A 16,223-nucleotide genomic window follows, 5' to 3' on the forward strand; every position below is an offset into this window, starting at 1 on the left:
CAAAATGCCTGGTCTTGTTAACAGAAAAGCCAAGAGTGAATAAGATGTTAGGGAGATGGGGGGGCGTTGCCCGAATAAGGGCTTGCATCTGGAACTGAATAGTGAAGAACTAGTGCTATAATGAGGCAAGTTGAGATATGCGCTGCATGCATATCATACATTTAAATCACATTACTTCATCCCAAAGAATCTTGGGAACTGTAGTTTCCTAAGGGTCCTGGAATTGGTTGGGGAAAGGGGTTCACAACTGTGAAGGAAACTATAAAGAAGATAAGATTTTTAAAAAAGGCTGTTTTGGTTTGAAAGGAAGGAAGAGAGGAATCACAGAAAGGTGGGAAGGAACAAAAACGGGGGTTCAAAACTGGATCATATTGAACGGACATTAAATATATATCCCTCAAAACAGGTCCTTCCCATTTTCAAAACTCAGCAGTGTTCCATATTCCTGCCTCTCATCTCCCTTCAGGGCAGGAGTAATCAAAACAGCAACCTGCTCCAAATCCATTTTCCTTTGGCTTGCATTCCTGATGCCAAATAGTTTAGCATTTTGCGCACAGGACAGGTGACCTGATCTACAAAGTTGTCCTTATCATGAATCCCAAGCTATTTGCCCAAGCCTGGTTCTCCACTAATAAACAACCTGGAAAACATCTTTACTTCCTTCTGCAGCCTTCCATATACCCCATGGATTTTCATTATGAATCAATTTGGCACTGTACATTTTGTTTAAGGAGCCAGATGTTTGCTGCATTACCTTGGACTCTCGCACGGCAAGAAATCTGATAACAGTGAGCTGCAGCGAGAGCACGTTAACACCAGCGCACTTCTAATAGCCTGGTGCAGAAGAAACTGAAGCCAAATTCACATGGTTAATCCTAACAAAAATATAATAGGAATGTGACTTGAAAATCCCTCCTTGCCACTGGATTGCTCGATGGATTTCCACAAGTTCATTTTTATATAATGGATGCAGAATTCACATAATATTGCTCACTGGATTTCCACAAGTTCATTTTTGTGGAATAGATGCTGAATATGACCTTGATCCTATCTTTCAAAACAATCAGCACCAGGAGTAAAACACACAAACACACTTTTTTAAAATAAAAAAAAAATGGAAATTAAACCTGCCTTGTTGCTTTGAATCGTTTTGAACTACATGCAAAAATTTCAGTTTTTGCATGCCACAAGTGGTCTTGATCTCAAAAGCTACACTGATGGTATAACTCTATGTGGGATTAACTCAGTAGTGCCCCACTGAGTTCCTTGAAGATTACTCCCAGCAGGTAAGCATGCAGAGGACAGCAGCTTGAGCGAATGTCGATGCTACAATCAGTAGCAGTCCTTGAAGCATACAGTAATTAGCAACACCCTTGTGACATACAGTTCCAAGTTGACGGGCGGCAAAACTGAAGCTGCATTCAAAAGAAGATTTTGACTTGCTAGAGACCACATTGTACGAGCCCAGATGCTCAGCCCTGCAATCACCACTTCAGTGCTTCTGCACAACAAACTCTGTGATGGAGATAAACCACCACCACCATCATTCATGATTACAGCACTCAGTGCCAACCCCCTGCTATCGAAAAAGAAAGAAAAAATGAGTGCAGAATCCAGTAACATAGCGGCACAAACTTTTCCCTTTCTCTAAACAACCTGAGTCGCACTCTTCGGTTTACTTACCAGCTAGCATCCTAGGGTTTTTTTCGCCCCTCCTCTCACTTTGACTGCAGAACATCTGCCTTCTCAAGCTGGTGCCGTTTGCTGGGTAGAGTAAGTTGTTTTTCAAAAAGGCTGGCTGCAGTTTCATGCCCAGTTTTCGAGTTCCTCTGTTCAAGAGATGCCGTGCAAAAGGCACTAAGTCGAAAGAAAACGGGAGAACGAGAGCTTTCTGAGAACCTCCACATGGTTCCTGTTGCTAGGGGAACCACTCCCTTTGTCTGCATAGCTTAAGAATGGCCGCCTCATTTGTAGAAGCTGGCTCTCAAGTACTGCAAGCACCAACGGCAGTGTCAGAAGGGGACACAGAAGGGGGAAAGAGACAAGGGTCTGGGATCCATAGACCTAATTATAATAATTATAAATTTTGAAACAAAAATGCAAGCTTTGGTCATGCTACTGAAAGAGATGTCAGCAGTGTTGGTTAGGAGCTGTCCACATCCCCCATCTCGGAGGATTCCCTAAATATTTGATTCCTGCTTCGCTAGAAACCTGTGAGTTGCCGCTGTTTGTTTACAAAATCCTGTTGCTGCGGAAAAGTTGGCAAAATGTTGCTTTGCTCTGACCTTCTGTGAAGAAGAGTGTGGCACAATTGGCTCACCAAGCAAACCCATTTCGCATTAGCCTACAAAACCACAAAAAAAAATAATCATGGAAATGTTCCAGTATAAGAAGGGACCCACAGATATGCCAACAGGCCTGAGGAGGAGGGAAAGATGTCAAGTTTCCCGAGGGAAGCAGGTAGCCATCCCCTTGAAAGAACTGCTGGGAGACAGGGTTTTTAGTGTAAGAGCTCTTTTCAGAATCCAAAAGACTGGAAGAAAGAAACTATCTTCAAGGCAAGGATTGGGAGCCTGTGGCTTTCTAGACTCCCAACAGCCCCAGCCAACATGACGAGTGATCAGGGAACTGTAGTCCAACAACAATTGGAGGGAACAAAGATGGCGGAACTGAGGTGGGTGTCTTGATGTAGCCATATGGAGGAGAAGAAAGAAATTGCAGTGAGGACCCACCCTAGGAACAGACTGTAGCAAGGAACACAATGTCATTTTCCTTATCCGCTTAGAACTGGTTCAAATGCTGGTAAGGATATATGGTACAGTCTTCCCTGGGACTGTACCATTTCCAAAGAACATAGGTAAAGGTAAAGGAACCCCTGACCATTAAGTCCAGTCGCGAACGACTCTGGGGTTGTGGCACTCATCTCGTTTTACTGGCCGAGGGAGCCGGTGTTTGTCCTCAGACAGATTCTGGGTCATGTGGCCAGCATGTGGTGAACCAGAGCAGCGCATGGAAATGCCGTTTACTATGCCACTGGAGCGGTACCTATTTATCTACTTGCACTTTGACATGCTTTCGAACTGCTAGGTTGGCAGGAGCTGGGACCGAACAACGGGAGCTCACCCCGTCATGGGGATTCGAACCGCTGACCTTCTGATCAGCAAGCCCTAGGCTCAGTGGCTTAGACAACAGCGCCATCCGCGTCCCTATATCCAAAGAGCATACGTGCCCCCATTTCAAGTTTCATCATGTATATAGAATGTGCCTCACATGGGAACATGCCCCATTTCAGGCTAAATGGTTTGTGATTTAGAAGTATATAAATACTTTTATAAATAAATACCCCAGACAGAGAGTGGTTTTTTTGAGGGGGGAGGGTGCCAGGAGAGAAACCATCAATTTGTTTAGCTCCCGAAGACCTCTTTTTATTCTGCTGGCATCCCATTTTAGGAGTTTGATGCACCGCCCGAATATATGACCTATTCTTGTCACATCTTATACTATATAATATTATTGTAAGAACATGGTCAACATTCTGAAGTTTGCCTGACTGCCATTAGGGTGATTAAACATTTTCCACCCAGGTTGTTCTATCTTTTAACCTCTCTCTTTCTCTCCAGTGGTACAGCTAGTTAATTTTAGACCCTGAACGTCGTGGTCTTATGGGCTCCTTCCCAAGCGGGTCATAAGTATTGTTTGAACTTCAGCTAACGTTTTTCTTCTCCCTCTGCCCTCTCATCCTGGCCCGTTCTGTTTTACAACTTCTTCTACATTACTGATATGCTGGAGTGAGAAAGGGCAACCCATGACCACTCTGATGTTGATGGGCTCCACTCCCATTAACGCTGACCAGTGGTGGACCTTGACGTCTCAAATTTCAGTGACAACCTGTGCAATGGCAAAATCCAGCGCATCCCTGCCTCTCACCTTCCATTCGACGACATAGTGCTATGGCAGCCCAGTAGTTCTGCATCTGGTGTGGCCGACCCAATCGTGCTCCAACAGCATCTTGAGGGGCACAAGTTCCCCACCCTTCTGCTAATCTTTTTTTTTTTTTAAAGCAAAGTCAGATTGCCTTCCCTGTTTTGTTTTGTTTTTAAGACATATTCGGAGCATGTGCAATTTCTCCCTTTGAAAAACTCACTCAATTCACAGCACCATTGTGACTATTGGAATGAAATGGGATTTGCTTCGGTTGGCCGGATGCTCCTAAGCACATTTACTTGGGAATGAGCACCAGTGTGTTGTAGAAACGAACGTGTTTTAAAATTAAAATTGATAAAACGAGCACCTCTAACCATTTAGGTGGCTGGCCAGCTGGCCAGCTTCCCACTGACTATGAAATAATAATACTGTATAATAATAATAATAATAATAATAATAATAATAATAATAATAATAATTTATTATTTATACCCCACCCATCTGACTGGGTCTCCCCAGCTACTCTGGGCAGCTTCCAACCAAATATCAAAAACAATACAGCGTCAGACGTTTAAAACTTCCCTAAAGAGGGCCGCCTTCAGGTGTCTTTTAAAAGTAAAATAGTTGTTTATTGCCTTGACATCTGCTGGGAGGGCGTTCCAAAGGGCAGGCGCCACTACCAAGAAGGCCCTCTGCCTGGTTCCCTGTAACCTCACTTCTCGCCCTGGGAGCTTGACCTCAGTGTCCGGGCTGAACGATGGGGATGGAGACGCTCCTTCAGGTATACAGGACCGAGGCCGTTTAGGGCTTTAAAGGTCAGCACCAACACTTTGAATTGTGACTGGAAAAGTATTGGGAGCCAATGAAGATCTTTCAGGACTGGTGTTATAGGGTCTCGGCGGCCACTCCCAGTCACCATCTAGCTGCCGCATTCTGGATTAATTGCAGTTTCCGAGTCACCTTCAAAGGTGAAAGGATCCTGCAGCAACCAGAGATGGCGCTTGGTGGGCAGCAAGATGGTCAAGTTGGCAGTGGGGTTTCTATCATCTGCCACACTCTGCACTGCCATTTGTGGGGTCCCTGAACTTCCACCATAACCACACTATTCTCTCTCTCTCTCTCTCTCTCTCTCTCTCTCTCTCTCTCACACACACACACACACACACACACACACACTCCTCTCTTTAAAAGAACAATTTCCCCAGTGCAATTATTTCTCACTTTGATGCCAGAGAGAGAGATAAACAACAGCATTTTGTGTCTGGAGCATTGCCTTCAATCTTGTAGTAAAATACCGACTGAGATTTATTCTGCCATAAATGCTCTAGAGTTGAACAGGGATTGTTAAAACACTCTGGAAATTATAATAATGATTTAAATAATAATAATAATTTATTATTTATACCCCACCCATCTGGCTGGGTTTCCCCAGCCACTCCGGGTGGCTCTCAACAGAAGAATAATAGTAAGAATAAAGCGATAAAAGATCAAACATTAAAAAACTTCCCTAAACAGGGAAGCTCTGTGAGGGGAACAGGAGGCTTCCGAACAACTACAGCTCCCAGAATTCTTTGGTGGAAGCCATAACTGTTTAACGCGGTATCATAGTGCTTTAAATGTACATTATGGACACACCTTAAGACTATGTGAATAATACTCTCCTTTATCCAAATGTTTGGTTATCAAGGACTTTGAATGTCTCCCCAGGATAGTTCTCATAAATGAGGCTGTCTTCCACTTGATAAGTTACAAAGAGTCATGTCTTGGTTTTCAAAAAAAAAAGAAAATTAAAAAAAGAGAAAACGTTCCACCTGGAGACAGATATTTATTTTTAATGTCTTTGTCTTGAATAATAAACAGAGGACAGACATATCTATATCGTGAAAACGCTGACTGACAGGTCCCCTCGAAGCAGCGATTTAGCATGTTTTTCCATAGCCTCATTCTACAGACTCCGCTGCTTGTTTATTAAAGTAAATAAATAAACTCCAGTCACGCAGCGCTAGGTGATTTCTAGCCGTGTGTGGGCAGTGGGTGTGAGGAGAAACGAGCGCTAATAATTTTATATCCCAATGCGAGGTTTGAGAGCAAGGCTCTCTTGACGGCTTACAGAGGGCCTTGGCTCTGGCATTCCTATGCTAATGCTTCATGATACCCAAGCCCAGGCAGCCGCTGCTTAATGTTTTCTTTTAACAGACGTGTGGAGAAGCTTGGCTTTCATGCTAAGTGAGGTTTTATAGCAGCCTTACTCGTCTCAGAAGTGAGGGAGCAGCTCTTTAGCGAGATGAACAGTTCTCAACAGGCGCAGCCAGTTTCCTTTGTTGCCAAGAAGTTTTCCCCTCCTTTTCTTTCTTTTTTTGGGGGGAGGGGGAGGGGGGAGGGTGAGACACAATATCATTTTCAAGGCATGGAAGCGACAATGAGAAACTGAGGCCGCGTTCAGTTTGGTTTCTGTGAGGTGCCTGGTTTTCATTCTTTCACACTTTAGGTGACTTGTCCAACATCATTAAACCGGTCATGATGTGTGGATGCCTGATTGTCGTCTTCCAAAGCAACTGCTCTATTCTGAACTTAAAGCGTAATGCCGGTGGTCAACAAAAGAGGTTTAAAGACTCTCTAAGGGCAAATCTTTAAAAATGTAGGATAAACACCGACAATTGGGAAACACTGGCCTGCGAGCCAGTGCACATAAAGTTGGTTTGAATGGAGTAAAGTTTAAAGGGACCCCTGACCATTAGGTCCAGTCGTGACCGAGTCTGGGGTTGTGTGCTCATCTCGCTCTATAGGCTGAGGGAGCCGGTGTTTGTCTGCAGACAGCTTCTGGGTCATGTGGCCAGCATGACCAAGCCGCTTCTGGCAAAACAGAGCAGCACACGGAAACGGCGTTTACCTTCCCGCCGGAGCGGTCCCTATTTATCTACTTGCACTTTGATGTGCTTTCGAACTGCTAGGTGGGCAGGAGCTGGGACCGAGCAACGGGAGCTCACCCCGTCATGGCGATTCGAACTGCCGACCTTCTGATCGGCAAGTCCTAGGCTCTGTGGTTTAACCCACAGCGCCACCCACGTCCCTTGAATGGAGTAGAACGTCCTTAATCTTATTTAGTCCTGTTACAGCTTGAAGTCCATGCAAAACGTATTCTGATTAGCTTTCAGTTTTCAATCCAGTGTAATCCATGCATTTAATCATTGTGTCTTAACTTCATTAATTGCAAACTCATCCTTTATCCATGCTAGTCCGTTAAATATGCTTTATTCCAATGGAAGTAATGCCGCTACCATACCCCCGGACTCAGGCTTCTTGACAGCAGAGGAACGCTGGGTCTAGCGTCTGAGAAGTTCTCCCTCTCCCTGCTCGCTACTCGCGGTCAGTTCTAGGGTCGTCTCTTCCACACCGCAACAATTCCTTTTCATCTCGGGATCCCCTCCTGAGATTTCAGGGTTTGCATAGCCTGGTTCCCCCCTTAAAGTCTCCAGGGCTGTCTGAAGCATATGTGGCGTAGACCGTTGATCATCTTGGTTGCCCTCCTCTGCACACGTTCCAGCTTGTCAACATCGTTCTTAAATTGTGGTGCCCAGAATTGGGCACAGTACTCCTGGTGTAGTCTGACCAAGCTTGGTCCCAGCTCCTGCCAACCTAGCAGTTCAAAAGCATGCCCCAAAAAGTGCAAGTAGATAAATAGGTACTGGACTGGACTTAACTGTCAGGGGTCCTTTACCTTTTGAATTCTTCCCTTGACCTGGACACTATACAGTGGTACCTCTGGTTACGTACTTAATTCGTTCTGGAGGTCTGTTCTTAACCTGAAACTGTTCTTAACCTGAAGCACCACTTTAGCTAATGGGGCCTCCCGCTGCTGTCGCGCCGCCGGAGCACGATTTCTGTTCTCATGCTGAAGCAAAGTTCTTAACCCGAGGTACTATTTCTGGGTTAACAGAGTCTGTAACCTGAAGCATATGTAACCTGAAGCGTATGTAATCCGAGGTACCACTGTACTTCTGTTGATGCAGCCTAGAATAGCATTAGCTTTTTTTTGCTACTGCATCACACTGTTGACTCATATTATATGCATATATTGTGCGCACTTCGCCCCAGTGTATGCATTTTTGGACGCATTCCTTGACTGGAGGATTGCATTCCAAAATTCAGAGAAACGTGAAGGAGTCTTGCAGTCATCACACACCTGCCTCCCTTCATCCCATGACCGGTGCAACTGAGGGCATAACTAGACCTGATGTCATGAGATCTCTGACTGGATCATCTAGAGCAGGCATAGGCAAACTCCGGCCCTCCAGATGTTTGGGGACTACAACTCCCATGATCCCTAGCTAACAAGATTAGTGGTCAGGGATGGTGGGAATTGTAGTTTGAAAACATCTGGAGGGCTGGAGTTTGCCTATGCCTGATCTAGAGTCTCCAAAGTTTAAAAGCAGCCATGCCAGGTGTGGAGTAAACTGGGGCCATAGTTCTAGGGCAGCCTTTCTCAACCTGTGGGTCCCCAGATGTTGTTGAACTACAACTTCCATCACCCCAACTACAACTCCCATCTGGCAAGGCCAGAGCTCAAGGATGATGGGAGTTGTAGTCCAACAACATCTGGGGACCCACAGGTTGAGAACCACTGTTCTAGGGGAAGACGGTTAATTATTTTCTAGAGCAGAGCCAGCATTTCTCTGAAGATGTTTTTATGAGATACTTTCTGATTTCTTTTCTTTTTCTCTGAATCCCTCCTCCCCGCATTTAGTAGTGGCTGCCCATTTCACACTACAATGCCTTGGATATAAGGCAGGGCTCTTTTTCAGCTAGAACTAACCAGAAATCAGTTCCAGAACCTCTCAGGTGGGCACCATTGCCTTTACAGGAGAACAAGGGAGGTGTTCATGGTGAGTTCAGGCACCTCTTTTCTAAAAAGAAGAAGCAGCACTGCCTGTGGTTAACAACAGCAACAATAATCTGATTAGTTGCATTTTCCTCTTTAAACCTGCCTACTGTCACTGCCGGTTGTGAGCCCCACCCCAGAATCAGAATCAGCCACTAGCCAAAGCAATAAAATAAAATAAAATGTACTGAAGAGAGAGGTAAAAACTTAACCATAGAAAATACATTTTGGGGGTTTACATCAATAATCAAATAATAGATCTTATTCTAATTGCCCCCGCTAAAAACCTTGAAGCTTTTGCTGTCACCTGATCATCTTGATCTGCTAATAGAAAGGACACAGTAGCAATGGTTGAGCCATAGCTGTCAACGTTTCCCTTTTTTTAAGGGAAATTCCCTTATTCTGAATAGGATTCATCGCAAGAAAAGGGAACAGTTGACAGCTATGGGTTGAGCACCCCCAGCATGGACAATAATAAAGAGGTAATAACCTCACTCCTCAAATCTTTATAAAGAGGGCAAGCCAGAAGGACGTGAGCCACCGACTCAATACTGCCATCTCCACAGGGACATAACCGTTTTTCCAGTGGAATTTTTTGAAATCAACCCTCAAGTACAACTGAAGGCAGTATATTCAATCTTGCAAAAGTGAAAGTGCCCCTGTATTTTGGAATTGTTAAATTTTGCCAGTAGGGTGCCTGAGTGTCAAAATGACTAGGTGAGAAATAATCATACCATGGACAAAATTTCCATATTGTGGCCAAATTATTCTGTCACTCAGTATCATATAAGGTAAAGGGACCCCTGACCATTAGGTCCAGTCGCAGACGACTTTGGGGTTGCGGCGCTCATCTCACTTTATTGGCCGAGGGAGCTGGCGTACAGCTTCCGGGTCATGTGGCCAGCATGACTAAGCCGCTTCTGGCGAACCAGAGCAGTGCACAGAAATGCCGTTTACCTTCCCACCGGAGCGGTACCTATTTATCTACTTGCACTTTGATGTGCTTTCGAACTGCTAGGTTGGCAGGAGCAGGGACCGAGCAACGGGAGCTCACCCCATCGCGGGGATTCGAACCGCTGACCTTCTGATCAGAAAGCCCTAGGCTCTGTGGTTTAACCCACAGCGCCACCCGCGTCCCTTCGATATCATATAGGCACTGTCTAATTAAATTATTTGCTTTACTGAAGCCCGGTGTTAATAACTGTTGTGGTGATAAACCAGAAAAGTAGAGCTTTCAGTTGACAATTTTAGTCCAAGCGCTCTCATGGCAATCTTGTGATACTAAGCGTAGCAGACCAGCGCCCCACCACAAAAATACACTGTTGGAAAGTTTCTCTCCCCGCCTCTTCCACATTAAATGATGTTTTCTGAAACCCTTTCAAGATATTTATTCACTGTTAAATGAAAGGAACAAGGTTTCTTAAGGAGAATCAACAGCATATTTATTTTTTTTTGCTTGCAATATTCCATAGCCCCTCAACTTTCTTTTAGCTTATTGTTGTACTGCAATAATCAAGAATCTCAATACATAAACAATCGTGCTAAGGGTTGGCAGTCTTGACCACCTTCCCAGTGGAGAGATATTGGCTCTGATAACTGACTAATAACCAAAAACTTTAGCAGATGCTATTTTATAAACACATTTTAACCATAATATTTTTTCTCTGTGCCAATTTTTTTTTAGGACCTCTCTCTCAAAGGCTCATTTAACTTAGCCGACTATCTACTCGGCACCCCCAACATATAACAACCCTGGAGCTTTCTCTGATTAAGAGACGTTGATGGCATCAACAGTCTGTTCGATATTATCTTTCGACTGCCTACCTTTTCAAACAAGTTGGCCTTGCTTTTGTGGTCTTGGCAGTAATAGCAATTGGGGAGCAGGGTTTGGTTTTCTTAAATACCACTCAATGTCCTTCCTAAAAATAACACTTGCTTTGGGGGATAATGTTTTGGCTCTGAAGCTACTGTTAGTTCCCTGTCTTATAAAGAAAAGGTTATGCAGACAGCATCCTTGACAGAGAAGTATGCTGCAATTCACAGGAGAGTTACGTTGCAATTATGGAAGAGGAAGAACCTTCCAACTTTGAATTCCAAAGCAGACTCACCTGAATCAGTGCAGGCTGGGTGATATATCAACATATCATCCGAAGTCCATATAATGATACAGTGGTACCTCGGGTTACAGACGCTTCAGGTTACAGACTCCGCTAACCCAGAAATAGTACCTCGGGTTAAGAACTTTGCTTCAGGATGAGAACAGAAATTGCGCACAACGGCGGTGCGGCAGCAGCGGGAGGTCCCATTAGCTAAAGTGGTGCTTCAGTTTAAGAACGGACCTCCAGAACAAATTAACTTCTTAACCCGAGGTACCACTGTATTGGTTTCATAATTTTTGACCTGGCAATGTATCACAAATCATGGAGGGTGTGTGTGTGTGCATGTGCACTATGCGAAATTAGGGTTGCCATACGACTGGGAATTCCCAGACATGTCTTCTTTTTGGGTCCTACATGCCCATCCGGGGGAATTTTACATTTTAAAGCAAATGTCCTGGATTTTGGTTTAAAATAAAATATTATTGTGCACGGGGGGCTCTGGCGTGGGCAGTTCAGGCTCAGTGGCAGCGAAGGGGCTATCAGGCAGCAATCACCCTAAAAAAGCTCAACAAATTTTAGTGTCCGGAGTTTTACCTCTTGAAATATGACAACCCAATGCAAAATTCACAATGTGGGGGAAACCGTGATGCCAGCCAATGCTGCATCCTTATTTCAGACATTGTGATATATCAGCATAGTGTGATGTTTGGCTGGTGATATGAGCCTCTTGGGCTTGCTGATCAGAAGGTCGGCAATTCGAATCCCTGCGACAGGGTGAGCTCCCATTGTTCTGTCCCAGCTCCTGCCAACCTAGCAGTTCAAAAGCACGCCAGCGCAAGTAGATAAATAAGTACTACTGTAGCAGGAAGATAAATGCTGTTTCCGTGTGCTCTGGTTTCCGTCACGGTGTTCCGTTGCGCCAGAAGCTGTTTAGTCATGCTGGCCACATGACCCGGAAAGCTGTCTGCAGTCAAATGCTGGCTCCGTCGGCCTGAAAGCGAGATGAGTGCCGCACCCCATAGTTGCCTTTCATTGGAATTAACCGTCCAGGGGTCCTTTACCTTTTACCTTTATATCACACAGTTGAAAAACAGATTATCGCCCAGCCCCCACTGTTTGCTTGTACAAAGTTCCTTTCTTATTTCAGACATTGTGATATGTTTGTATATTGTGACGTTTAGCGGGTGATATCCTGCAATGTTAAAAATCAGGTATCTCCCAATCCTAATCATGGGTCCACTTCAGAGTTCCCAGTCCTGCTGGTCCCCTTTATAAGGTGGTCCATGGGTTGCAGCATTGCCTCTGTTCCCCTAACATATATTTCTTTTCTTCAAGTGTTTAAAAACAGGTTGCCTACAACCTGGAGTGGCTGCAGGGCAGCTGTGGGGTCCCCCCCCCCTGTACATTCTGTCAGGAGTTCAGCCTACACTCAAGTAGGACCCTGGTAGAGACACATGCCTGACTGACATGTTCCCTCCCTCCTGGTCAATCATTAGGGAGCTTCATAAGCTTTCTTCAGCCTGAACATCACAGCGACCGATGCCAACTGACACCGGCACACTTGGGGATCCACAGAGCTTGCGCAGTTGCGTAACAGACCTCAGCAACACAGCATTTTGGCTAATCTGCTTTATTTACATATAAACACACACAGAGCACTGCAACATGGCTCCCTCTCTTTCTAGCATCAGACAGCAAAGAGAAAAAGAGCAAAGGACAATAGTCCCACTTCACGGAACACAGTAACACAAACATCCTGTCTCCGTCACTTCCCACTCTGTGAAATCAAAACATACACCATCATGTGATAGACAAAAATCCCTGCAATCATGGAGCAGGAATTCTAACACATTCCACCCTGAGATTGATAGAATGTCATTGGGCCCACGATGATTTGCTGTACAGTAAACCTGCACCTATGGGGACGCGGGTGATGCTGTGGGTTAAACCACAGAGCCTAGGACTTGCCGATCAGAAGGTCGGCAGTTCGAATCGCCGCAACAGGGTGAGCTCCCGTTGCTTGGTCCCTGCTCCTGCCAACCTAGCAGTTCAAAAGCACATCAAAGTGCAAGTAGATAAATAGGTACCGCTCTGGCGGGAAGGTAAACGGCGTTTCTGTGCGCTGCTCTGCTTCACCAGAAGCGGCTTAGTCATGCTGGCCACATGACCCGGAAGCTGTACGCCGGCTCCCTCGGCCAATAAAGCGAGATGAGTGCTGCAACCCCAGAGTCGGCAACGACTGGACCTAATGGTCAGGGGTCCCTTTACCTTTACCTTTAACCTGCACCTTATGAGCATTTAACTTGTGTGCATTCAGCTTTATGTACTTGGCAATAACAATATTTTTTTAAGGGGCGGGAACAGAAAGTGGGTGAACATCCAGGACGAAATGATTTTGGCATTTCCTCCTATGATTGCACCCAATGTGTTGTGACTATACAGTGATATAAATACACACCACTCTATCATAAAACTATCAAAGCAGCTTACAGAATAAAAACATGAAACATAAAAAATAATAAAAAGCTGACAACAGTTAAAAACATACACCAACAACCCTTGTAGAATGATGTACTCTTAACTGACGGCATAGGTCTGACAGCTTTCACCAGGTGTTTAAAAGCTGGAACATAAAGCACCTGCCCCTTTTATACAGAAAATGGGCATGTGCGACTGTGACTGAAGCAGGTCAGCCAACTCCTTAAAAAAGAGAAAAACTCAGAATGATTTCTTCTGCCTGGCAACGTCTCCAGTTTCAAGCTTCGTAGCTACTTCTCAAAGTGTTGGTTAAGTCTGCCAGGTGAGATTCCCAGCATTTCGCCAACTTCCCTGGCCTCAGCCTACTTTTAACATGTTCTGCTTGGAATCTCCCTGTATCTTCACAAAGACATTTTTAAAGGAGCCAATTATAAAAGGGTTTCAGGGCTGGCCCAAGACATTTTGGTGCCTGAAGTGGAACGGCAAATAGTGCCCACGCCCTCAGTCAATGTGCACAGTACCCAAGGGGCTGGTCGAGTTATTTTGGCACCAGAGTCTGGGAGTAAAAATACAATAATAGTAAATTAAACAATTTGCTGTCTTTTCATGACCCTCAACATCAGCTGTCTGAGTCGACTGCCTGACTCTGTCTAATGGTAGTCCCCCCCTTTAAGGGGTCTAATTATAAAACGAGCCCACTGGGTTTTTCTTATTATTTATGGCCATATTTTTTCACTCATCTTTACATTGGATGCCAGTGAATTTGAACTTCTTAGGAAAGTATCGCTTTCTGCAGAGATGTGTTGCAGCAACACATTGCTCATCCCCCCCCCCCCCGCCGCCGCAAGGAAGCCTTCTATTTATATGTAAAACTCTGAAAAGAGAATTTGTGACTTGCTAATAAATGCGTGCTATTTAAGGCTTGTGATAGAGTTCACAAGGCAGGGAAGTTCAAAAAATATTTTTATGTACAATATAAAATATAGTGTGGCGTAGCAACCTTTGCTCTCCTTGTTGCAACCTTATTATTTAACATTTATTAGAAAGCATTTATAAACCACAGGCAGTTTTAAAACTATGTTGGGTTGTTGTAAGAAGGTTCCACTTGCAGGCTACACATGGTTTGATCGCTGTGAGAACAAAAGTGCTGGACTAGATGGGTGTTTGACCTGATTCAGTTCTTTATTGTGAAAGAATTGCAGGATTTGACCCCAAACCATTTTGTTCATTTATGGCTGAGTTCACCGAAAAGGGTTTCACATATGAGGAGCAGGCTGGAGCAGTGGCGTAGCGTGGGGGGTGCAGGGGGGCGGGCCGCACCGGGGGCAACATCTGGGGTTAGGGCAAATCCATGGGTTAGGGGGCGCAAATCCACGGGTTAGGGGGCGCAAATCCACGGGTTAGGGGGCGCAAATTACTTGCCTTGCCCCGGGTGCTGACAACCCACGCTACACCACTGGGCTGGAGTGGTATATCTGCAACACCCAATTCACATATGCGCACTACTGCAAGTGTGTGTGTGTGTGTGAGAGAGAGAGAGAGAGAGAGAGAACGAACACCACCCATAAGAAAATGATCGCTATTCCAGTGCATTTGCCTTGCAGACCACCAGCGACTCCAATTCTTGGGCAGCAAGGTGATTAAAAACACATACTGCGTGATATCCAGTGTAAATCACAGGCATGGCACGGGGGGGGGGGGGATGGGACTACAGGGGTGGTCACCCTGAGCGCAAAATTGTTAGGGGGTGCAGAATTTCAACACCCAGTGCTGCCTCAAGCCAGCTATGCACTTCCGTTGATGGGCTCCGATGAAAACAGCTTCTCCATGCGAACCAGGAAGTGACCTCTTTAGAGAACAAAAATAATCCTATTCTTTTCTTATCTCTGCAGCTGTGATCCCCCTGGGTGATGCCATTAGGCAGTTGAATTTGCAGGCATCTATTTTCCTGCCTCCCATCCCACCTCCGAGTAGCCGCGGGTGCTGGCAACCCACGCTATGCCAGTGGTGTAAATTCTACTCCAGGCATCCCCAAATTTGGCCCTCCAGATGTTTTGGGACTACAGTTCCCATCATCCCTGACCACTGGTCCTGTTAGCTAGGGATGATGGGAGTTGTAGTCCCAAAACACCTGAAGAGCCGAGTTTGGGGATGCCTGTTCTACTCAGAGCAGACCCATCGAAATTAAAGGACTTAAATCCACGATATTTTGGGGGGTCAACAAAAGCTCAATAACTTTGCCCCCTCCCCCCCCCAAAAAGGGGGAAAGGGAAAGCTCAACTTTTCCCCCAAAAAGCGCAACAACTTTTGTGTCCAAATTTTCACTTTTTGAAATATGGCAGCCCTATATCACGCCAAACAAACAAACAAACAAACAAATAATTTATGGGTACCATGCGAAATGATACTTGCAGTAGTGCAACAGCATCTAGAGGATACAATTCCCATCATCCCTAGCCAGTATACCCAACAGTTTGGGATGATGGGAGTTGTAGTCTGACAACATCTGGATAGCCCCAATTTGGCTATCCCTTGACTATCTAAGACAAGGCTAATCAACATTGTTTTGGAAAATAATGAGGCCACAACCCAACCCCTGGCTGCGGGTGCTTTAATAGCATTAAGTGCTAGAGAGTGCAAAATAAATTATGAGTGCTGGGATCTGACTAAAGTAATTACAGTCAATGTCTTGTTCAGGCATGGATCTACTGGAAACTTTGAGCAAAAAGTAGCATGGAAATGGTAAAAATGGAGAAAGCCCCCCCCCCCAATCTGTCTTTGTAAAAATAAATACATAAATTAATTTACCATGAACCAACCTGACACCCTTAATTAATACACAA

General features: G+C 45.0%; 1 protein-coding gene across 2 annotated transcripts in view; it reads right to left on the minus strand.

Annotated features, from left to right (window-relative positions):
• The window catches only part of ANKFN1 (ankyrin repeat and fibronectin type III domain containing 1), a 271,898-nt gene that overhangs the window by 215,735 nt on the left and 39,940 nt on the right, over nt 1–16,223 (minus strand). Inside the window, exon 1 of one of the 2 annotated variants that reach the window (XM_083598612.1) lies at nt 1,684–1,820. The exons of the other annotated variant lie outside the window; for it this stretch is intronic. The gene's annotated coding sequence lies outside the window, so the exon portion shown is untranslated. Of the gene's footprint in view, nt 1–1,683; nt 1,821–16,223 lie in introns of those variants that run through there. 2 annotated transcript variants of the gene reach the window in all.

The sequence above is a fragment of the Podarcis filfolensis genome (genome assembly GCF_964270895.1).
Source record: "Podarcis filfolensis genome assembly, chromosome: 2".
In the NCBI taxonomy this organism is placed as follows: domain Eukaryota; kingdom Metazoa; phylum Chordata; class Lepidosauria; order Squamata; family Lacertidae; genus Podarcis; species Podarcis filfolensis.